The sequence below is a fragment of the Muntiacus reevesi genome, chromosome 12, assembly GCF_963930625.1.
Source record: "Muntiacus reevesi chromosome 12, mMunRee1.1, whole genome shotgun sequence".
NCBI classification, from domain to species: Eukaryota; Metazoa; Chordata; class Mammalia; order Artiodactyla; family Cervidae; genus Muntiacus; species Muntiacus reevesi.
In genome coordinates, this window is record NC_089260.1 from 35,268,635 (window position 1) to 35,294,428 (window position 25,794).

Consider the following 25,794-nt stretch of genomic DNA (forward strand, 5'->3'; position numbering starts at 1 on the left):
ATAACAACAGAAACAAACTCATAGACACAGAAAACAAACAGGTAGTTGCCAGAGGAATGAGGGTGGAGGGATAAATGAAATAGGTGAGGAAGATTAAGAGGTATAAACACCCAGCTACAAAATAAATGATTCATGGGGATGAAATCTACAGCACTGGGAGCACAGTCAATAGTATTTTAACAACTTTGTATGGTGATATGGGAACTATACATATCCTGGTGATTATTTTGTAAAGTATACAAATATTGAATCACTATGTTGTACACCTGAGATTAACATAGTGTTCTAGGTCAATTATACTACATGTTTTTTAAAGAGGGGAAACAAATAGTTAAAATGGGAAAATTTTATCCATGTAAAAGTCAGACTGAATATAATTGAATAATGCAAGGAATCAAAAAACTACACAGGGAAACACACTAAAGCAATAAAGCTCAAAGGACGTGAAGCAATGAAGAAGAGCAAACCAGTTTGACCAAAGCAGAAGAATCTGGGTGGGGTAAAATAAAAGATAAAGTAGGTTTTAATTACTGCTGTATAGCCAAGGCTCTTTTTATCAAGAAGTCCAATCGTGTATTTTCAGAACAAAATTCTAATTACTAATATAGACAAAGCAAACCACTATCAAATTGCCTATAATTGGCTTTTAAAATCTAATAGTCTAGCATTTTCTGGAGAAAAGAAATCACTTGAGAATGGCATTATAGTTGGTTGGATACTGAACATTCCTTGAAAAAGTGATTTGGATCAAGTTCGTCAAAGGAATATAAATAATATTTAAAATCGCTGTTACTGGCTCTATAAACCAAAACCATGTCTCTTGGGCTCAGCTGTCCATTGTATATATAAACAACACAGCCTGTACACTTTGTTTCTTTTCTAGCCAAGAGAAATTAGGCTCCCATGGCTTCAGACAGCTGTCATGTATTTCCCGGACTGCTGCCACATGAGCGTCAGGCTCTGCAGATCATTACCAACACCAACATCTGGCTCTGCCTTCTTTCTTTCAAGCAGAGCTTAATTTTCTTCTGTTTCCAGAAACAGGAAATGCCATGTGCACTTCAGTGGAATTTGGGATTAAATATTTCTGAAACCAACTGCTGTTTTTACAAGATGTCTTGGAGTGATGGTTTATTTTATGGCTGTTGCCTCTGGGAATTCTGTGTGAATTTCTGTGAAATCTCCCAGGTCTACTTTTCTATCAGGCTACGTGCTTGTGCTTTTTTTCATCCCTCAAAGAATACGGTTGGATTCCACTAAGAAAGTGACCACCAACTGTACAAGTAACATCTCAAATTCTAAGAGCTTCAGTCGCTTGCTCAGAATAGTAGGTTTGACCACCAAATATATGGAAACTTTGGGGGGCCCTCATTCTCCCTAGTCTTTCCTAGTACCCCTCTCTAGAAGGTGTTTTCCTCTTTGGGCATAAGGAAGGAAAGAGAGTTCAGCAGAAACTAAATGCTCCTTCTTCGTGGGGAAGAAGGAATAGGTAAATCGCTCACTCTTTCCGAGAATAATAACAGCCACCTTTAACATTCTCATTTTGCAGATAAGAAGCTTAGGTAGACTGAGGAAGAAATTCAAGTAAACAGCGCATATCCCTCTAGTCCTAAATGGACTTCTGACTGAAAAGAAAAGGCCACAGTATACTGAATTTCCACTCCTTGTCATCTTGTGTCCCTCCATAGCAAGATACGACTGCATGCCAAGGACGATGCAAGACTGAGAGCAGGAAAGTCTATTTGCTGAAAAAAACATTGAAGAGGTGGGAATGGAGAAAGAAATGACTGCCGTGTTTTAGCCCCTGAAAGCTTTTCATACCTTTCTGACTTTGGAGAGCAACCAATTAGCTCCTCCTGGAAGTAAAACTCTCGACAACTTTATACATCTTCCTTCCTCAATCTTGAATTTTTGTTTGTTGGCTGATAATGAAACACACGGTTTTCTCTGGTGCTTACTTCCAACTGGAGTGCATGAGAATTATATTCTATGGAAGTGATGAAGGCAGAACAAGTAAAAAGTGAACAAATGAATCTCTGTCAACAGTATGAGTAACACATTCTCACATAACTTTTAAAGCCGCAAATCGTAAGCAGTGACATCAAGATAGAAATTTAAGGAATATGTAAGGTCAGGATGACAAACGGTGATGGGAACACCCATTCTTTAAACTGTAATATAAAGACACCTCTTTAAGGCACTCTCTGCTCTCACTTTTACAAGTACTGTCTCTTTTTCCAGCATAATTTCTTTCTCCCAGTAGAAAGATCTGGAAGTGTCAAGTCCTAAGCCCTGCCTTTACCTTTGCAGTACGTGTGAGGCCACAGAGTAACATTAGCAGGCTTTGTCTTGATCTCCCCTGAAAGCCTTTTCTACAAGGTTTCCCTATTCTCAGAGGAGCCCTAAAGTCACTCCTAAGTCTTCTGTCAAAAAGGGAAAGCACTCTCTGATGAACCACAGTTAATCACTGCTTACAATAAAATGATACAACAGGCATTAGGAGACATCTAGCTACAGATTTTGACTCTAGGAGAGGGGAAAAAAGTCAATTCTAATATCTGGCATTCATTAGGAATTTACTATGGGCTCTCCAGGTGGCTCAGTGGTAACAAATTTGCCTGCCAATGATGGAGATGTAGGTTCAATCCCTGGATCTGGAAGATCCCCTAGAGTAGGAAATGGCAATCCGCTTTAGTGAGCTTGCCTGGAAAATTTCATGGACAGAGGAGCATGGCAGGCTACAGTCCATGGAATCACAAAGAATCAGACATGACTGAGCAGACACGCATGTGCTGAAAACTATTGTTATTCCATGTTAGGCAATCAAAGATGGTAGTCATGTGATTGTAGCTGACAGATGGGGATACGAGAAGCCAGGGTCAGCCAACTATGTGTGGTTCTAACTGTGCACACTGCCTCCCCACTGGCCGCCTTCTCCTTCTATTAGTGGGTAACATGTCTGGGAGAGAGGGGTAGGTAATTCTTAGACATTAAAATGGAATGTACATTTCTGTATCAGTTCTTCAAAGTATTTATCCATCTGTAATGGATTTATAACCTATTTAGTAATCTCTGATCATTCTTTTCTATAGATTAAGACAAATGTGAGGCCCTTTACACTTTTAGTAGATGCAAGCTCTAAGCTGCAGGTCCAGTTTCAACTGCTATTTCTCTTCTTGGTCACAGGCCAATACTTGTCCCAAGTTTATCTCAGAGGCTACTGATAAACAATCTTTATCAGTCTCTGCTTCTCAACCACCAAGACCATAGTCAGTCTTCCTCTTTGACCCCTAAATTCCATTCTGTCCTGCCCCAAACCCCACTGTTATCATTGGGCCAGAACCTTCACCCGGCACCTATTTTCTTTCAGGCTCAGAGTTGCAATTGAACACTGTATTAACTTATTTTAAAGAAATATTTTGGAACTAGCCTGAAAATCAGGCTACTCTAAGTTCTAAAGAAATCATTTAGCACAAACAATTGAGAAGTATGCATTTGAAATTCAGGCACTTCTTAATTTTCCTGTGTCAGAGAAAGAGGAATTGAGCTTTTGAATAGTCTCCATAAGTTGTTCCAGATAAAAAACAAAACAAAACATAATGTTCACCTAACTATCCCCAGACCCACCTCCTCTCTCCCCCATATCCCACCAGGGATTCAGTTATGATTTCTAGGGAATTTACTAGCAGCTGCATGTGTTCAAACAAGGCAAACTTGGTAATAAGCCATGTCCAGAAATCAAGCACAACTTGTATTAACCTTTTATGGCAACTTCATTCTTTCCAAGTGAAATCTAATTCTATGTTCCCATTTTTGTCTCAGCTTTGCCAGTCACCTGGACTCCCCACAGTTCTCTGAGCTGGACTGTAACTATGAAGCAGGCAGAAGGTAGAAGATTTGCATGTTGAAGAATCTCTTTGAGTGAAATGGATAAAGAAATGTAATTAACAAATACAAAAAATTTGGGGGCCAGAACCTCTCAGCTCAACAGTCAACCTGTGATTCTTAGCAGAAAGAACTGGATAAGAATCTATTCTAGGTACAGTTTCTTGAATGAGCAGAAAATAGGTTCAATGGAGTTGCTAGTATCTGTTTAATTGAAATCCTTACCATTGGGACTTTTTAGAGGCATTGAATGAAGAAATTCTCAGCCAAAGAGCAGGCTTTGCTGACCCATAAGGAATGCAAACCTCAGAGGGAAAAAAAACCAACAAAACATTGCTGCTATTCGTGCCAGACAACAACAGAAGCTAATGAGAAACAAGTTCTAAATCAGACACAATCAATATTAAGACACGGTTAATATTAAAGCAATGTTATATATTTCATGTATTTAATGCCAGTGATAGTGGCTCAAAATACAATGGCAGTGGGTTAAACTAATTAACTTTTTATAAAATTAAATCCTGGTTCTCAAAAAGTCAATATTCAAATGAATTCATACACTCTACAGATAGATATTTTTGACTGAAGTTTCTAACACTTCAGAAAACAGGATCACAACTTGGGACACCTCTCCTAAAAATACCAACATGACTATTATGCTGACTTTTTTATTTGTTTTTCTTTAAAATATTTTCTTATTAAAAACTGAACTAACAGAGTTCCACAATCAACTGCCTAATTTACAGAGAATTCTCTTTTAATTAGCATGTTCATTTATTAATTTTTTCATAATCACACAGAAAAGTAGCTCTAATTGAAGTAAAGATGTTACATTGTCTTTACATTGGGAGTAAAATGGACTGGAATGGGTGAATTTAACTCAGATGACCATTAGATCTACTACTGTGGACAAGAATCCCTTAGAAGAAATGGAGTAGCCATCATAGTCAACAAGAGTCCAAAATGCAGTACTTGGATGCAATCTCAAAAAAAACAGAATGATCGCTGTTCATTTCCAAGGCAAACACTCAATATCACTGTGATTCAAGTCTATGCCCCTACCAGTAATGCTGAAGAAGCTGAAGCTGAACGGTTCTATCAAAACCTACAAGACCGTCTAGAACTAACACCCAAAAAAGATGCTCTTTTCATTATAGGGGACTGGAATGCAAAAGTAGAAAGTCAAGAGACACCTGGAGTAACAGGCAAACTTGGCCTTGGAGTACAAAACAAAGCAGGTCAAAAGTCAACAGAGTTTTGCCAAGAGAATGCACTGGTCATAGCAAACACGCTTTTCCAACAACACAAGGGAAGACTCTACACATGGACATCACCAGATGGTTAATACCAAAATCTTTGCAGCCAAAGATGGAGAAGTTCTACACAGTCAGCAAAAATAAGAGTGGGAGCTGACCGTGGCTCAGATCATGAACTCCTTATTGTCAAATTCAGACTTAAATTGAAGAAACTAGGGAAAGCCACTAGACCATTCAGGTATGACCTAAATCAAATCCCTTAGGATTATACAGTGGTGACAAATAGATTCAAGGGATTAGATCTGATAGAGTGCCTGAAGAACTATGGACAGAGGTTTGTCACATTGTACAGGAGACAGGAATCAAGACCATCCCCATGGAAAAGAAATGCAAAAAGGCAAAACGGTTGTCTGAGGAGGCCTTACAAATAGCTGAGAAAAGACAAGAAATGAAAGACAAAGGAGAAAAGGAAAGATATACCAGTTTGAATGCAGAGTTCCAGAGAATAGCAAGGCAAGATAAGAAAGCCTTCCTCAGTGATCAATGCAAAGAAATAGAGGAAAACAATAGAATGGGAAAGACTAGAGATTTCTTCAAGAAAATTAGAGATACCAGAGGAACATTTCATGCAAAGATGGGCACAATAAAGGACAGAAATGGTATGGACCTAACAGAAGCAGAAGATATTAAGAAGAGGTGGCAAGAATACACAGACGAACTATACAAAAAAGATCTTCATGGCCCAGATAACCATGATGGTGTGATCACTCACCTACAGCCAGACATCCTGAAATGCGAAGTCAAATGGGCCTTAGGAAGCATCACTATGAACAAAGCTAGTGGAGGTGATGGAATTCCACTTGAGCTATTTCAAATCCTAAAAGATGATGCTGTGAAAGGGCCGCACTCAACATGCCAGCAAATTTGGAAAACTCAGCAATGGCCATAGGACTGGAAAAGGTTAGTTTTCATTTCAATCCCCAAAAAAGGCAATCCCAAAGAATGTTCAAACTATTGCACAATTGCACTCATCTCACATGCTAGCAAAGTAATGCTCAAAATTCTCCAAGCCAGGCTTCAACAGTACATGAACCATGAACTTCCAGATGTTCAAGCTGGATTTAGAAAAGGCAGAGGAGCCAGAGATCAAATTGCCAACATCTGTTGGATCATAGAAAAAGCAAGAAGAGAGTTCCAGTAAAACATCTGGTTTATTGACTACGCCAAAGCCTTTGAATGTGTGGATCACCACAAACTGTGGAAAATTCTTCAAGAGATGGGAATACCAGACCACTTGACCTGCCCCTTAAGAAATCTGTATGCAGGTCAAGAAGCAATAGTTAGAACTTGACACAGAACAACAGACTGGTTTCAAATCGGGAAAGGAGTACATCAAGGCCGTATATTGTCACCCTGCTTATTTAACATATGCAGAGTATATCATGAGAAATGCTGGGCTGGATGAAGCACAAGCTGGAATCAAGTTTGCCGGGAGAAATATCAATAACCTCAAATATGCCGATGACACCACTCTTATGGCAGAAAGTGAACAAGAACTAAAGAGCCTATCGATGAAAGTGAAGGAGGAGAGTGAAAAAGTTGGCTTAAAACTCAGCATTCAAAACTGAGATCATGGCATCTGGTCCCATCACTTCATGGCAACAGATGGGGAAACAGTGGAAATGGTGACAGACTTTATTTTTGGGGGCTCCAAAATCACTGCAGATGGTGACTGCAGCCATGAAATTAAGACACTTACTCCCTTGGAAGAAAAGCTATGACCAACCTAGACAGCATATTAAAAAGTAGAGACATTACTTTACCAACAAAAGTCTGTCCAATCAAAGCTATGGTTTTTCCAGTAGTCATGTATGGATGACAGAGTTGAGCTATAAAGAAAGCTGAGTGCCAAAGAATTGATGCTTTTGAACTGTATGTGTTGGAGCAGACTCTTGAGAGTCCCTTGGACTGCGAGGAGATCCAACCAATCCATCCTAAAGGAAATCAGTCCTGAATATTCATTGGAAGGATTGATGTTGAAACTGAAACTCCAATACTTTGGCCACCTGATGCGAAGAACTGACTCTTTGGAAAAGACGCTGATGCTGGGAAAGATTGAAGGCCAGGGAAGAAGGGGACAGAAGAGGATGAGGTGGTTGGATGGCATCACTGACTCGCTGGACATGAGTTTGAGCAAGCTCCAGGATGATGGACAGGGAAGCCTGGCGTGCCACAGTCCATAGGGTTACAATTGGTCGAACATGACTGGTTGAGAGACTGAACTGAAAGACAAGGGTGGGTCAGATGTAGTTTACAATGCAGCATTCTGAAGCAAACTTCTGGATTGGTAGATTGTGTATAAACACCCCACCCTCTGTTCACAGAATTTTCCAGGCAAGAATACTGGAGTTGGTTGCCATTCCCTTCTCCAGGGGAACTTCCCGACCCAGGGATCCAATCCTGGCCTCTCACTTTGCAGGCAGATTCTTTACCATCTGAGTCATCAGGGAAGCCCATATATCACACACTTTCTTCCAAAACTTTACTCTACATTGGAAGTATAGTCCAGAACACTTACAACAATAATTGTTCCCTACACTTCTGGTTTTATATCAAGGAGTGACTCTGGAATATCTTTGGGTTCTAATTTACTGATGGAAAATCAGTAAAAATTTGAAAATGAAAAACAATATTCAGGAGGTCATTTGGTGACAGGAGAGCAGAGAAGAAGGACCAAGGCCTGAGACTGGCTCTTGCCTAGATTTTGTCTAAACCACTTAGTTTCTTTAGCCCTGGCTAAAATGAGGATGGTAATCATGCTAGTCACCAGAAAATGTGAGTGTTGCTCTTTGAAGCTCTCAGTGAAGCCTGCACTATGCAACTGTAATGTCCTAAAACTGAGATGATCTTGAGTGAGAGTGTTAGTCACTCAATCATGTCAAATTCTTTTTGATCCCATGGACTGTAGGCCACCAGGCTCCTCTGTTCATGGGATTCTCCAGGCAAGAATACTGGAATGGGTTGCCATTTCCTTCTCCAGGGCATCTTCCCAACCCGGGAATCAAGCTAGGGTCTCCTGCACTGCAGACAGATTCTTTACCGGGGAAATGCAAAGTCAATGGGGGGTGGCTGCGGGGGACGGAGGTTCAAAGGGGAGGTGATATTCTTTTCGAGTTCATGGACTGTAGCTCGTCAGGCTCCTCTATCCATGAAATTTTCTAGGTAAGACTACTGGAGTGGGTTGCCATGCCCTTCTCCAGAGGATCTTTCTGATCCAAGAATTAAACCCAGGTCTCTTGCATTGCAGGTGGATTCTTTACCATCTGAGCCACCAGGGAAGCCCCTGAGATGCTGTTGGGACAAAATTTTGCATCCCAGTTTGTGCAACTGCAAAACTGGGGTGAAGATGCAAAATGGATTTCTTCTCTCCAAAAATGAAAGATTTGCTAACTCAGAACTTAGGCACAACCTTAATCAGATGTGAATAATAAACAGAAATCTTTTTCCTTATAAGAGCTTACTTGTTTTTCTTAGATTATAGAAGCTGCATCTAACACTCAGATCTGTAGTCTCATTCAAGTTCCATTGTGTGAGCAAGGCAATTTTTTTAAATTAGTAAAATGAGCATAAATCTTTTTTTATATTCAATTAACAAGACCACTGTGAGATTTCAGTGAGGTAATGTACACGACTTGTCATACATTCATATGTTCTGGAACACTGAGTTTCACCTGATGGTACCGATCAGGAGACCAAGTCTGGTCCTTGGTCCAGGAGACTAAGTCTTCTCCAAGTCACTTTTCCAGGACCTAGGTTGAGTCCAGGGTTTGCTTCTTCCCATGTATCCTTCCCTCTATGTGCACTATGAAACAAGCCATCTAACATTTCTTACTCCATAACTTTGCTCTCTACACCCACACCTCCCCTCCTAATAAACCTTCTTCCCAGGCCATATTTAAGCCTCCTTTAATTATATGTGTAAGCTTCCCAGGTGGCGCAGTTGATAAAGATCCCATCTGCCAATGCAGGAGACACATGAGATATGGGTCCGATCCCTGGGTCAGGAAGATCCCCTGGAATAGGAAATGGCAACCCACTCCAGTATTCTTGCCTGGAAAATTCTATGTCCATGGCGTTGCAAATAGTCGGACACACATACACTCACACACACACACAAATGATATGTGCAAGGAATACAGCATGTGTGTTGTGTATGTAACGTGATTTATATATTTTCCCTAAGTAAAGTAATGCATAATAATCACAGAAAATTTGGACTAATCAGATAAAGCTTCAGTGGGAGTTGAACTTGGAGCTGAACTCGGACTTGGGATTCAGACTTGAACTTGGATGTCCTGAGTTCAACACCAGGCTTGGTGCTTCCGACTTCAAAGGTCTATTCCCAACTCCTAGTTGCCGGTCTAATAATCTGAAGTTTGGTTCAAACACCACCTATATCGGACTCATCAGAGTGCTCCTTAGGAATGAAATTCCAGGGTCCCACCTTTGCCCAGGGCTGAGCCATAATCACTGAAGATAAGGCCTGGAGATATTTTCAGATAGCTACAAAAGTGATTCTCATGCAGAAGGAAAACTCTGCTCTAGATTCTCGACCACACTTGAGTAGCAAAGATGGGTTGGTCCAGACCTGCAGCACTGACATCAACAGTGCTTGTTAGAAATGAAGAACCTTCCCACAGTGCCCAAACTCACTGGATAAGAACCTGCATTTTAAGAAAATCTCCAGAAGATTCTATCACACATTAAAGGTTTAAGCAGCTCTACTGTACCTCGATCTCAACTCGGAAGCTTTACAGCCTAATAATAGCTGGGCCCCAACCAGAGATTCTCGTGTACGTTCTATTCTGGATACTGGGGTGTGGCCGGGGCAAAAGGGCTCCCATTAGCTCAGTAAGTTATTTTAATGTACAGCCAAGGTACATTGTCCCCTAAATCCCAGCTCTTTAAGGTTAAACCATAACATGAGTTAAACTGACTTTTGCAGGTTTGCCCAGAGCTTTAAAGGATCACTTAGGGTAAACAGTAGTTTTTAAGGGACAATGGACTCTGGAGACAAACAAGTTCAACCACAACAGCTTTAGGTTCACAAAACCCCGGGCGGCTGACTTCCTGTACCTTCCCGCGGGGTAGCCGGGCGTCTCGCTCCCACCCGGCCCCGCCCGGCTCACCCCCTCCCCGCCACCCCTTGTCCCGCCCCCTCGCTCCTCGTCCCGCCCCCTCTCCTCGTCCCGCCCCTCCTCCTCGTCCCGCCCCGCTCACTCCTCGTCCCGCCCCCCCCCCACTCCTTGTCCCGCCCCCTCACTCCTCGTCCCGCCCCCCCACTCCTCGTCCCGCCCCCTCACTCCTCGTCCCGCCCCCCCCCACTCCTTGTCCCGCCCCCTCACTCCTCGTCCCGCCCCCCCACTCCTCGTCCCGCCCCCCCGTGACGTGCCGCAGCCAGCCGGGCTCATGCGCAGTGGCACCTCGCACCCCGCACGGCTGCACCGCCTCGGAGCTTGTCATTCTCCGCGGCGCGGCTGCGAGTGCAAGCTGCGGTGCCTGCTCGCCGGCTCGCTTCCCGGCGCGCCCCCGATGTGACCGACTGCCTGCGAGCGGGCTGGCGGCGCTCCCGTCAGCAGCGCCTCGGCTTTTCCCTGGCTGCCTTTCTTGTAGAGCCGCAATTCCCTCGGAGCCGGAGACACGCACCAGGGGCTCGGAGCGCCGCACTCCGGGGCGGGCTGCTGCTGCAGCGCTCGGGACCACGCGGACCCGTGTAGCTTTCGTCGTCGCCGCAGCCGCCAGGCGGTGCGCCCCGGCGATTGCCGGGCTCCGGGCACCGCGGAGCCGAGGCGGCTGGTGCAGAACGGCAGCGCCTCGCCCCGCACCCGCCGCCGCCGCAGCCGGGGCAGTGCGGGGCCAGCGGGGCTCTGCGCAGCCGGAGAGCTGTCCCCCTTGAAGGCTCCCTGTCGCCTGCATTCCAGTAAGTTGACTGTAGTTTATAAAGTTGGAGGGTGGCGCCGCGGGAAGGAGAGGTTCGTTTTTATTATCTTCACGTCGTGGGAAGCACCTTTTGTTAGCGGGGCTCCAGCTTGGGGAGTTGAGAAAGCGAAGCCGCGGACAGGGCACGCCGGGAGCGGCAGCCGTCCCGGGCGGGCTGGCCCCAGTCTCTGCTGAACGTGCCAGTTGGAAATGTGCTGTGAGAGGACAGGTGCTCCGAGGGCATTTCGCCTGCTGCTGATTGCTCATTCCGAGCTCCTTGACTGTATATGTGTTGTGTGTGTGTGTGCGCCCGCGCGCACAGGAGGTAGGGGGGTCTTGTCACCTCCGTCCCAGGTCCTCAGGGAAGTGACTCCAGTAATATTCCTGGATGCGCTAGGTCTTCAGGGATGGAGGCTAAATCGTTCTTTCTCTGGCCTCCAGGCTTCCCGCGCATCCCACTTTCCCTCTAGGCAGAAGTTCCCAACGTTTCCCTAATTAGAGCCCAATCCTTTAGGGGAAAACAACTTAATATGTCAACCTACAGTTTTGTGCTATAGGGCAAATAAAATGAGAAATTCGCTCAGTGTTGTGTGATTCCATTTATATAAAGAATGTGAGCAAATCTCAAAGCAGTCGTGTTCAGATGATGACACTTGGGTTTCACCCTGACTGTCCTGCACCTCTTATGTAAGCCTCCCTGCCGGATAAGTCTGTCTCTCTGCAGTGGCTGCAGCTGTGGTTCTCCATTCCATTTGTTTAAGGTCCAGCTTGAACGTATTTAATGAAAATGCTGACATGATATAGCGCCCTGCAGTCTGAAAGAGTGCACTCTTCAGATTGGAGTATCTTCTCCTAATAGGGTGCATGCGAGGAAAAACCCAGTATATTTTTCAAGGCAGCTCCAGGAATTAGACACATAAATCATGTTTTAAAATAGCATGCATTGTGCAGGGAGCTTGCAGAGGACACCTTTGAACACAACCCCTTTGTTTTAGAAAAAGTGGAAATTGTTCATGCCAGACAATTGTTGAGTCTGATAGTTAAGTGTACTGTTAGGCTTAATTATCTTAATAAACAAAGAGCATGATTTATAGGTAGCTGCCCTGTCCTACTTTGAAGGATGGAATTCCAGAATTCTTTAACCTTTCTCTCTCATCTGTTCCCCTAGAGATTCCTCTTAAGCAGAGAAATAGATTATCATCATTGATGTTTAATATTTGAGTTGATTAAATTTGTAAAAGGATAGTTTGAAATACCATACCGTACTGCTATGACTGTGAAGACATGAATATTAGAGATAAGGAGAATATTCAGATTTTTTTTGGTATGGAAGTCATTAGTTAGTAAAACAAATAACATTCAGACTGCCCTAATATATCTTCTTTTGATTTGGACTTGTATTGCAAAACTCAGGATTGTGGTTTAATGTGAGATTTCTGTAGGTGCTCCTTAGAAAAAGAAGTACATTTATTTATAGTATTCTGGCACATGGAACAAGATGAACTAGTTGTAGGCATCTCATTTAAAAGGCATCTCATTTAAAATCATAGTATTTTAAGGAATTCTAAGAAAATACACAGAATGTTATTTCAGAAGTTGATAAGTTATTCAACACATTGTAGTTGGTGAGAACATCCATTGCTTATCTCAAGATATATATCCAAGTATAAAAGCTGAAACAGATTGACCCCCATATAGGCTGTCACATCAAGGTTAGGAGGACAGACTAGGGAGACTTGCTGCTGGCTCAGGTACTGTCTGTTTGAACCTGGGCGTGTTACCTGAACTCTGCACCTCAGTGTATTTGTCTGTAAGATGGGAATTACAGTACCCACCTCTCTGGATTGTGGTGATGATTAAATGAGTTCATAGATGTAAAGCTGTTAAAACAGTGTCTGACTTATTAAACTGGGTAAAAGTATCATTGTTACTAAAGAAAGTGCTTCTGTGGGTACTCTTGACGTTGAGTGATTGAACGACTGCCGACAGAGGTTAACAGAAGCTGTTCGCATGTATCACAGGATACAGGGTATAAGCGTTTATTGAACACCTCCTGGTAATGTAGACACCAGCTGGTATTTGACCTATCGTCTTTTTCGATTCCTTTTCAAGGTGGTGGCTTCATCTCCACTTTGGAGAAGAGGAAACTGGAACTCAGCAAGATCAAATCATAGAAATCACATTTGGGCTTTTAACCCATATCTGTCTCTTTCAAACCCTATCCTTTTTGGCCCTGCTGCCTCAACTTCCAGAATGCTTTTTTCTTCTCTTCTCAAATCCTCATAATAACATAATAAAATAGGTGCTGTTCTTATCTTTCACTTACAGATGAGTAAATTTACATTTAGCTGTAAAGTATGCAGAGTGCTTAACTCACAACATAGTTCTCCTTGACTGGGAGCTGTTATTATTCTCATAATTATTGTTAAAAGGCTTGCCTACCTTAGCACATGACAGAGACACCAGCAGGTGAAATGGGTTTTTTGCTTTGGTTTGAAGTGGATTCCATTGCTTTTTCCTTTCCTGATCATATATTCAGAGAATTGAGAGAAAGAGAGTGGTATGTTACGGTTCCTGCTGGAGGCCGCCCCTCCCGGGTTTGTCTGCTGCCTGCAGATGAAGCTGCGGGATCCGCACGGCCTAGCGAACCACCGCAAGCAGGTCATTCATCTGCAATTGGCGTCATCTGTGAGCATGAGTTCAGTCCTAGCTGGAGAGTACCCCTGGGGCAGAGAGAGAGAGAGAGTGTACACTCTGCTGCGAATTGTACTGTTTGTTCAGAAATGGCAATAATTTATATTTCATGCTAAATAAGCATGCTTCCTCTGGGCCTTAGTACAGTGTGGTCGGAAGCAGTTTCAGGGGTCATGTGTGAGCTGACCTTCCGTATCCATAGGTTCCACATCTGTATCCATACAGTCGGCCTTCCGTATCCATAGGTTCCACATCTGTAGATTCAACTGACCAAGGGTTGAAAATCTATTTTTAAAATTCCAGAAAGTTCCAAGAGGCAAAACTTGAACTTACTTTGCTCCAGCAGCTATTTATATAGTATTTACATTTAGTTATGAGTTAATATTATAATATTAGTATTTACATATTTAATGTTAACATGGCATTTACATTGTATTAGGTGTTATAAGAGATCTAGAGATGAAGTGTGTGAGAGAATGTACTTTAAGGTTATATGCAGATATAATGCTATTTTATATAAAGAACTTGAGCATCCACTGATTTTGGTATCCTCGGGGGTTCTAGAACCAATTGCCCATGGACTGGTGGACTGCACTTCATTAAAACTCTGGTCCACAGCCTGTTGAGCATCTTACTTGACTTCCAAAAGTTGAGAATGATTGAAAAGGTACTTTTTTTCCTGTGGCTTCCTTAGAGTATCATCCAAATCTACAAAGTTTTCTGGCCCTTGGTAAATATTAACTCATTTTCTAGATATTAAAATGTAATTGCTATCAAGGGCACATGGCCACAGGCAGTTTACAGACTGATTTAATATTTAATTAAACCTGGTATCCTGCCACTGAAAGGTGCTTCAAGACAGATATTCTGCCTTGGCTTTTTTAGATAAAAAATTCTCTGTACAGCATGGTGATTAAGGTTAATAATACTGTATTGCCTATTTGAAGGCTGCTAAGAGTATATTTTAAAAGTTCTCATATGAGATTATTTTTAACTATGTGTGGTGATGGATGTTAACTAGACTCATCTCGACCATTTTGCAATATATACAAATGTTGATTCATTATGTTGTACACCTGAAATTAACATGATTTTGCATGTTAATTATATCTCAATTAAAAAATTTAAAAGTCCGTGGGTGCAAGGTTCCAGGAGGGTGTCAGAAAGGGTCCTTGCCATCAGCTGAGTCTTTCCTCATCTCTCTGAAATACCTTCTACTTCAGTTTTAGCCCTCCTGCCAGAGCACAAATATTCCCTTTACTCTTTTAAGTGCTTTTACATTTCAAATGTTCCTCTGCTCTGGGTGGTTTGATAGTAAAAGTCTTTGTCAGTCACTTCTGTGACTCAAGTTGGGGCCAGAAGTTACTTTCAACTAATTCTTTAGAATTTGCATAGTGTTATTTCTTGTTAACTGTTTGTTGGCTTATCTGTGACCATCTCTGTTTCCAGACAACTTTCTTCCAACATCCAGCTGTCAGAAGATATAAGTACCAGAAATGCAGGCTAATTATGGTATGAATAAAATGAATGAAGACCATTTACTCTTCCCCTGTCATCTCTCCTGTTTTGAGTTATCTTCCCTGTAGGCTTGGGGAGTTGGGGGCTGATTGTACTTCTAAAGCTCTTGCCTCAGACTTCTGGGAGAATCACGTGGAAGGTGATAGCAGTTCTCCAAACAAGCAGTGCATGTCCAACACGGTAGACAGCCCTTCAAGGCTGGGATGCTGCTGAATTTGAGGGTGGGGGTGATTGTGGAGACAGACAGCTCCATGGTTTGTCTGCCACATCCTTACTGGATGGAACAAATAACTAACACAGAACCCTTCATGTGTGCTGGCTGCCATGCTAGGAACTACATACTCATTTACTTGAATCCCCACAGTGACCTTATGTGGTTACTTTGTTATCGTTTTTTTTGCACAAGCAGAAAGATCAGAGCACTTGTTTAAGAGCACATTAGTGAGTTTCTGGCCCAGGAGTGGAGTCCCGGAGTCTATGAGGCCTAGTGTTCTACTGTGTAATTTGGGAGCCTTCATTATCGTCCAGCTTTGTTGCATAGATGTCTTGTGTTGTGCTTCTCGAAATAATCCTATTCAGTCTCACTCCATCCCCATAGTGACCCTGGGATAGAATTGAAGGGATGGTTGAAGGTCTGTGCCCACAATCTTCTAGATCTTTGTGGAGGAGGAGTTTAAAGCTTAGTTCATTCAGTGATCTCAGAAAAGAAACCCATATGTTAGCATTGTGAAATAGGAAGCATATAGCCATCCACTGATAACGGGATGCAGTGAAGAAGCTTGCAAACTTTATCTGTGTTTGATGTCGCGGAGTTGCGTCATTCTCATCCAAGAGAGAACGATCTGAGATTTTCTCAGGTGATTTCTAAAAAAGTGAATCAAAATTGATTTAATCAACAGTGAACATTACTGTAGCGATGTCATGTATCACAGTGAGACTATGGTTTTTAAGTAAATGAACATGTGTGTCTCACAAGTAAGGTACAAGCATGTTGTCTCAGAAAATGAACATTGTGTCACATCTTCTGTGTCTGCATCCTAGTCTCTCTGACTGCACTCGAAGTGCAGAGGGAAAGGGCAGAATTTAAAACCAATGTCTGATATTTTCAAAACCCTTTACTGTGAATGGCACCTCCTCTATTTTCTCACGATTTCAAACTGGAGCCAATATTTGTTGCAGAGTCTCTGTAATTTGCAGCGACCCTTTTGTAAGGAGCACTTTTTTCCCCAAATAAAACAATTTTTAAAATCAATTAAAAAATTAAAAATCCATTAAAAAGTTCTTCATATCCCTTGGGTTTTGAGTTATTATATTTGTTGTTGTCATTGTTATAATATTTGGTATGTTAATTAATGTCTAACCTACTCCCCCTTCTTGGTTTTATAGGACTGTATAATTTCCAAGTCTGTGAGTGATTAAAAACTTAAGAAAAATTCCATTTTCTAAGTGTGGGTTTTATGATAGAGGACAGGGAAACCTGGCCTGTTTCGGGTGCGTGCGTGCTAAACTACAGAGCACTTGAAACCCTATGAACCTCATGGAGTAGGCAAGTTTTTTTTTAAGTGTTTTATTTGACCAACAGCAGCTTTGTGCTTTGTTTTAATTTCATGGGATCCAGTCCCTGTATCTTGTGTTCTAGTGTTCATTTGTAAGTGATCAATTTCAGTTGATTTTCTAAAAGGACCTAAAGCTGTGACTAGTCAACACTGCTACATCTGTCATTTCGGTCTTCAGGAAGCTCCAGGTTGCATGTGGAACTCTTCTGTGAATTTGTTCCCTAAGGAATAAAGGGCATTCAGATGGGTTGTTAAGGTTCAGGTCTTGAGGTATTTGTGACTCAGTCATTGCTGTTAATGTTGCTTCCACTCACTCTGGCCTTTCACCCTGACCCATACTCATTTTTTCCGTCACCCCCTTGTGGTTGAACTTGCTGAAGCTTTTGGGAGACTTTAATGTTGAAGCAGTGCATGTTATAGATCACAGGCAATAAAACCATACAAGACAATTAAAAAAAAAAAAAAACTGTAAAAGAGCCAATCTGTAACATGGCCACACAGGGGAACACCACAACTTCTGTGTTCAACACTTGGGAATTGCAGCCAGAGTGGCTTTATGGTATTTTCCGTGACCCCCTTCTAAAAAGAGCTGTGAGCCTCTCATTCACACATAATCAGCCACTAGCAGCTTGGCAGTGTTTGAGTCAAACTTAGTTGGACTGGTTTTTACTCATTTATGCATTCACCAGATATATATCGATATACAAGGCATAGTGTTAGATAATGAAACCTCAGACGTAAGGGGATTCCTTTCACATCTCTCAAAACTCTCAGTCTTGGGAGGGGAAATGATGCTTAATTCCAGTTTTAACCAGTGCATAAAAGATGCTGGGCTCTGTTAGGGGTACCTGACTCCCAAGAGATGACTTACCCCTAGGGAATAGGGCAGGGTCTGAGTCCGAAAGAGTGAGTTGGAAGGGACCAGGCAGCTGAGGATAGGAGTGGGATGGCAAAAATCTTTCTGAGGAGAGATGCCAGGGAGAACGGTACAGTGAGGGCACGGAAGAGTGTGGTGTGTCTGTGAGACAGCTGGTTTTTCCTTGCGGTGCACGTGAGGGGCAGTAGGTGGGGATGGAAATGGAGAGTGGAGGCTGGAGCCACTTTGGAAAGGGTCTTGTAGGGCATATTGGGTACAGATGAATTTGAGCATTTCAGGCCGTTCTTTTACAAGGATCAGTCTGGTGTGTTGTAGAGAATGGATGGGATGTGAGGATGGCTGTGTGGAAAAGAGCAGTTGTGTGCCAAAGCTGTTGAATCCTAGTATGGATTTAAGGTCTGAACTTAGACTGATGGGGAGGTGGGGGAGGGACAGAGAAGGAGAAGAGAAGCAAGAAGGGATGGTGACTTTAGGGATGACTCCCAGAGCTCTGGCTTGGGTGACTGAAAGGACAGAGTTGTTCTTGATAATGAATACAAAAGTCATGATAGTGAATACAAAGGATGATGTTGTTTGTAGGGAGAGAGAATGCTTTCAGGTATGGATTTGTGTAATGGTACAGGGAACCAGGGCAACATTCAGGGCTTGGGATTCTATTGACAGTTGCACAGGCTTGTGGTTCTAGAATTTAAGACAGAAGCTGAGCTGGAGATACAGGTTTGCAAGTCTTCTGGGTATTTGGAGTTGTTGTTGAGGTTATAATCTGACTGAGAAGGTGCATTGTTGTCATTGTTCAGTTGCTCAGTCGTATCTGACTCTTTGCGACCCCATGGACTGCAGCACGCCAGGCTTCCCTGTCCTTCAGTATCTCCCGGAGCTTGCGCAAACTCATGTTCATTGAGTCAGTGATGCCATCCAACCATCTCATCCTCCGTCGTTCCCTTCTCCGCCTGCCTTCAATCTTTCCCAGCATCAGGGTCTTTTCTAATGAGTTAGCTCTTCACATCAGGTGGCCAAAGTATTGGAGCTTCAGCTTCAGCGTCAGTCCTTCCAATGAATATTTAGGATGGATTTCCTTTAGGATTGACTGACTTGATCTCCTTGCAGTCCAAGGGACTCTTAAGAGTCTTCTCCAACACCACAGTTCAAAAGCATCAATTCTTCAGAGTTCAGCCTTCTTTATGGTCCAACTCTCACATCCATATATGACTACTTTGACTAGATGGACCTTTGTCAGCAAAGTAATATCTCTGCTTTTTAACACGCTGACTAGGTTTGTCATAGCTTTTCCAAGGAACCGGAAGGTCAAGGTGGCAGGCAGAGGGAAAGGAGATGGGGGAATAGTAAGATTAAGTGAGGGAAGTTATCGACAAGTGCTTGGACACAAAGTGGCAGAAGCCAGAGGCAAAGTGGAATGAGGTGCTTGATGGAATGGGAGCCAAGTGACAAAAGGAGTGAAATACCAAGAAAAGGCAGAGAGCAGAGGAACAGTCTGACTGTTAACGCGCTTGTAACCACACACAGGACAGTGACTATGTCTCATATAGCTTTCAAGGCTTGTGAAGAAGTATTAAGAATCTACTGTGTGGAAAAGGGACAGGGAGTGGGGTCAAGGAAAGAAATAAGTAAAATCATGAATAAAGCACAATCCTTGATCTCAAGCTGCTTATAGCATAGAAATGTCGTTTCTTGTTTTCCCTTTTTATTCATTTTTCTCCTTCATTGACAGCAGGGCACAGGCACTTGGGAAAGTGGGAAGAATGAAAGAATTACTTTCTTGGCACAAAATTCTTGGTTCTCATAACAGGCACATCTTGTTGTGCCCATGAATGAGCACGCCGAAAGGGACAGTAATGATGACCCATTATTTGGTGGTTTACAAAAATAAGCCTTTCTCATGGCTGCAGCATCTTTGGAGGGTTGAACCTTTGAACCAATCTTGCTACAGTTATTAATGAGCCTTTTGGCTCACTGGATTATTTGAGGTATATTAGGTACAGTTTCCTGTAATTTTCACTTGTCTTATAAGAAACAGGCAACATTAAGTCATAGACAAGCTGCTGTATTGGGGGGATGATGAAAATAATTACCATGTGTTTTAGTTAATATCATGCATATCAGTCCTTGCTCCTTTCATTTTGACCTAAAGGTGGAATTATTCCCATTGCAGAGATGAGGGAACTGAGGTGACTGTGTGAAGATAACATAGCTAGTAAATGGTAGAGCTCCTAGGACCCCAAATAAAGCATTCTGACTTCAAATTCTGGCTTCTTGCCATTCCATTAGGTTGCCTGTGTCTTCATGACTAGTTACTAAAGAAAAATTAGGAGGTAGCTACTTAAAAAAGAAATTTAAGAGTTTTTTTTTTCATTAGTCTGCTCAAAGCACCAATAGTGGAAGCTATATTGACTGCAGTCTTTATATTTGATGAACCACAGATTCTTTATGCAAATGTATGCAATCAAGTCCAACTGGGGGAAAGCTTTTTTTAGAGACAAACATCTTTTTCTTTCATTATCTTAAAAATCTTTTTAAAAGCATCTAAGTTTAAAAAGAAAAGCATTCAACATTTTAAACTGTAAAATTGTTGTAGTTAAACTTGCTGTCTGGTATAACGGAAATTTGTTTTTCAATTGTTACAATGGCCTTTGTAGGTGAGAAGTGTTGTGTGTGTGTGTGGTATGATTTAGTCAAATTAAGTTTAAACTATGGGTTTTCCTTTTATAATATCATTCCTGAATCCTCCAAATACATTAAGTGAAGTGATGTAGCTTGCTTTATCTTGCCAAAGCAGCTATCATGTTCCCCTTTTAATGCCAAAGCATTAAAACATTTGTCTTTTTCTTAAGCAGTGTAAAATTATGCAGGATAAATCGAAAGGGCTTATTTTAGTTTTACAACTTGTGTTTTAGCTTCAGATATTCTGAAATTTACCTAATTTTGCTACTGTTAAGGCAGATATTAACTATTAGTATATAGAAATGTTTAGAATCATGAAATGTTCGTGGAATCTTACAGCTGTTTGAAAAGTTTATAATGCTACATTTATTTCATAAAAAATATTTGTGGGCCTTACTAATAGCAATTTTCAGATGAAAGCAATTTCTAGCAAGTAGCAAAATGCTGGTACTAGTGCTTATCTTTAAATCTCAATTTCAAGCTTCATGGTGCCAATTTTACATTTTAGCTTTAGTGGAAAAAAAATTGAATCCAAAAGCGCTTATGCATTTGTGGCATTTGGTGGGTTGATCTTTTATTATTAGTGCTGATTTTTTAAAATCAGCATACACTTATAAATTTTTTTAAAGTTTTATAAAAATGTTAGGCAACTATATTAGTTCGAGTAATTATCATTATACATAGTGTTATTATAGTAGACTTAGTCCATTGCAGTTGAGAAATTACAATATAGGCATATGAGAATTTAAATAATAATATCAAATAATATTGTATTTTATGTGTGATTTTAGTGCATTTTATAATAATATGTGAGGAAATTCAAACAAGGTAAAATGAAACTTACTTTGGCCATTTCATGCCTCATGTGTCCCAGTTTCATCCAAATGCAAATATGATAATCCAGGGCACAGAGGTAGTATCCTGTAGAGGTGATCTGACAATACTGTGTTTATTACTCACCACCAAGATGAGTAAGTAAGCTGCATTCCCGCTAATCTTTCCATAAGTATATATTTTAATATTATGTACTAGGAGTTTTCATTTTCTGAAGAGAGTAATTAAATTTTCCTTACCTCGTTTTTCTTCCTGTTCACTTTTATTCTGACCTTTTTTTTTTTTTTTTTTTTTTTTTTTTTTTTTTTTAATTTTTTTATTTTTCAGTGGGTTGACCTTTTTTTTATGTTAGTGTCTACTTGACATAATAGAACAAGTCTAAATTAGTAATCTAATTTGAATGCCATAGTTACGTATACAGTCACAGCTTGTTTGAATAGAGGACTTTTTGCGTATTGTGTATGCTCTTTCTCTTAGCAGATTGAGGAATTATATGCTTAATGTTTCAGAATCCTAAACCTACTTATGTTTGCCAATAGACGTGCAGAGATATAAATATTTTTACAAACATAATCTTAAAAGATATGCTTCCTTTTCAGATATTAGGAATTGACAGGTAAACTGCTATAACCTTTTCTCACACACGATAGACTGCTAAATCCAGAAGTGGCAGAAACCAACGATGTCATTTGTAGGGCCTAAATTGTTAGTGTTGAGGTTGGGAGTGTATTTCTCTGTTTTCCTAAATAAAAAATAATGCTTTGCAGTAAAGTATTATGAATCTTGATAACAAAACACAGTCAAGTAATATAAGATAACTTTTTCTTTGCTGTGCTATATTATAGTCATTTTGCCCAAAATATACATCTTAAGCTTCTAACAGCAGCATGAAATTCCCAATATCTCCAAAGTAAGAGTCGAAACTGAAATGTTCAGGGACTCATTTAAAGCATACAATGTGGATAACAGCTTTTCAGATCTTATGCCAGGGTGTATGGAAGAGGATTGCTAAACACTATGGTGGTTGAGAAAAAAGAAAATGCCAGAGGATCAAACTTGCACTTAATGGTTTTTGCCACCACAGTTCTTAACCTTTCCAACTGGTTGAGTGGTTTACTAATAGCAGCTGGTCAGGACCTGCATTATTGTAGATCTTTTCTTTTAATAAATATTCAATAGCATTTTCAAAATTGTTCCCCTAGCCACAGTTCATAATAAACAGCCCAGTGCTGGCAAAGAGCATGCTGCTTTTATACTGTTTTATAGCCATAGGCCATTTGACATTTGGACCCTTCTCTTATGGATTTTTCCAGCTCCACATATCCTGAAAACTGTCAGCCTTGGATCAGAACAAGCCTTTTGCATCTTCACAGTTATAAGGAAATTAAAAAGAACTTTTCTTCTCCCCATAAAATGCCAAGGCCCGTGGTCAGAGAATTATCATTTGCTAGTCACATGCGTTTTCCTTTTGATGTTCTCACTGGCTTTAGGAAGTGATCACATGAAAAGCACTGCTGACACGTGAACACAACAGTTTGATTTGATCTTCATTATACTCTTTCTGATTAAAGCTGTGGTTCTCAAGGAAGGGTGACTTTGCCGCCCAGAGGACATTTTGGTTGTCACAGCTGTTGGGCGAGGGTGGGGGTTGGGGGCCCGCGAGGGGGATGCTGGGCCTACTGCTGGCGTCTAATAAATGAGTAGAAGCCACGGATGCTATTATACATCCCGCCGTGAACGAAACAGCCTTCCTCCACAGAGAAGAACTATCGGGGCCAATGTGTCAACAGTGCTGTGGTTGGGAAACCCTGGTCTAGAAAGTAGGGAATGTCTTTCTAATTTGCTTTATATTGTTCAAGCAAATTGTTCAGTGGTTCTGATGAAGAGATCCTTCCATTCAATAAACTCATATATTGAACACCTGCTAGGTCCTGAAAATGTGGGGAAGACCATGACATCATCCTCCGGAGTTTCCGCCGTCTTTGCAGGATGAGTGGTAAACAAAATACTACCGTTTGATATGATGTACGGTAGTTAGAGAGGCACACATGGCATGTTAAACTCGAAATAATTTCGATTTCATTTGTTACATGTGGGGGAATATCTAGAAGCACTCATCTCCTCTGTCTGGATGTAAAATTAGTCATTTGGGATCAAAATTTCTCCTTTTCCCTTAACGATCAGGAATGGATCTCATTTACTGCATCCTTCTTCCCCTGTTTGAACTGGTGTTAAATTTAAAACATCAGGACAAAAGAGGAGGTGTTGACATTACAGTGTTACTTCCAACATTTAGGGTTAGTTTTTCCACTTCTTCATTGAGGTATAATTTACATGACATAAAACTCTCCCAGTTTAAGTGTACAATTCATAGATTTGTAGAAAACTGACAGTTACGGGACTTCCATCACAGTTTAGTTTTAGGGCTTTTCCATCACCCCAGAAAGATCCCTTGCGCCCCTTTGTGTTCATTCTGCATTCTCACGGCCAGTCCCATGCAAGAGCTAATCTTTACGTCTTTTTTCTCTTTTCTGTCTCACTTTCTGTCCCCATTTGCTAAGAGGCAAATCTATGGACATGTTATTTGGAATATTAATTTTTGAAATTTATTTTGTTAATGTGTTTACTTTTGGTTGCACCAGCTCTCTGTTGCGGCACGCAGGCTTCAGTAGTTGTAGCACACGGGCTGAATTGCTCCACGGCTTTTGGGATCTTCCTGGACCAGGGATCAAACCCATGTCTCCTGCATTGGCAGGTGGATTCCTACCCACTGCACCACCAGGCATGCCCTGGAATATTAATTGTTTGCATAAAATTTTAAAAGAATTAAAACTTCTTACAAACATTAAAACATAGTTTGATAGCTTCTTTTTGAAGATCAGTATCATGTTTCTGCCTTTCATACTACCTGCACAATACACCTGCCGTAGCACAGACTGGGTATGCTCGGTGTCAGAACTCCCAGACTGATACGGTGAAAAAGGTGACACAGGAAAAGATGAGCGCGTGTGTTTAAGGCAGCATGTTTGAAATCGTACATGGTATGCCTGTTTCTTAGCTTTGCCCTGTTTATTTCCCTGTAAATGTGTCTACTAAAATAATATTGTAGAAATTATTAAAAAACTGAGGTCTGGTAAACCCTTGCATGATGTGGGAAAACAATACAAGGCTTACATCTGGAGAACTCACCTGTCTGGGGAGTTGTATGCAGGTCAGCAGTTCTTCAGTCCAACACTCTGGGGCCAAATGTCTTTTAGAATCCATCCAGCTTTCAGGGAGGGGATGCAGTTTGCCTCCTGTAGGTTAGGTAATACTCCCGTGGCATACGGGAGACACAGTCACTTCTCCAGCAAAGTAGATGAATATTCTCATTTAGTTGGACAGAAAAAGACTTGTCAGCTCAGGTCAGGGTTTGGAACAAATTCATTTGGTAGCAAAATAACAAAGACACTCTGTTTTCACAACATTTTGCATTTTAAAATTGTGGCTAAAGGTTTATGAACCTGTCCAGGACATTACATTCAAAAATAATTGTCCCATCCTCCTTCAGCCCCGCCCCCAACATCTCCTCTGCCACATACGTGCTTCATACAGCTTAGCCATGGGTATACTTGTCTTTCTTTCACATCATTAACTTCCCATCAGACTTGACAAAATGCCAGATTAGCTGTTCAGTTTTGGTGAATGAGGGCCAGGTATGGATGTGTTATGGCCAGCCAGACCCACATTCTCTTATGTCTGTGGTTTCACCTCCCTGCTTTAGGCCTGGATTGTAGCCATGTTCACCTAGCCCACCTCCCCCCGCCCCTTCCCCTAGGCCCAGGGCCTCAGATGATGAAGATAGCTTTTGAGGGTCAGAAAAGATGGCCTTGAAGAAAATTCAAAGGTAACAATGGTAGACATCATTGCAGTAGCCCCAGACTCATGCTTGGTAACCTTCACGCCTGTCACAAAATCGTGGGCTGTGGGACTGAACAGCTAAAGGAAAAGAGAAAAGTCAGTTCTCTTGAAGTAAAGATATTTAGAATTTAAGAAAGACAGACATGAAGAAAATGACATAAGGGTCTTTACTGGGATCACAGCTTAGAAGGAGGACACTCATCAAGGCAAGATATTTCAGACTTATTCCAGAATACTTAAAATTCTGCATAATCATCTTATATATTTGCCTAATGGCATTTAGCAAACCTTGTTAGTCTTTTAATCATAAATTTCACATCTCTGTTAATTTCCAGATTCCAGTGGTGAAATTGTAACTGAGATGGCAGTGGGTTTTAGCTGGCCTTCTCCTAGGGAGCTGTAGAATGAGCATTGAGTATTTTGATCAACATGTACATTTGCTTTTGTGGCATGTGAGCAAGCATGCCCTTACAGCGGTGTTACTTAGAATTGTACTCTAGACTGTGGGACCCATTTATAAACAAGGGAATCCATTTCTGCAAATGAGAAAAAAAGAGGAGAGTTTAGTGTTGGATTAGCATCAGAGAAAAACTGCACATTAATAGAAACATCCAAG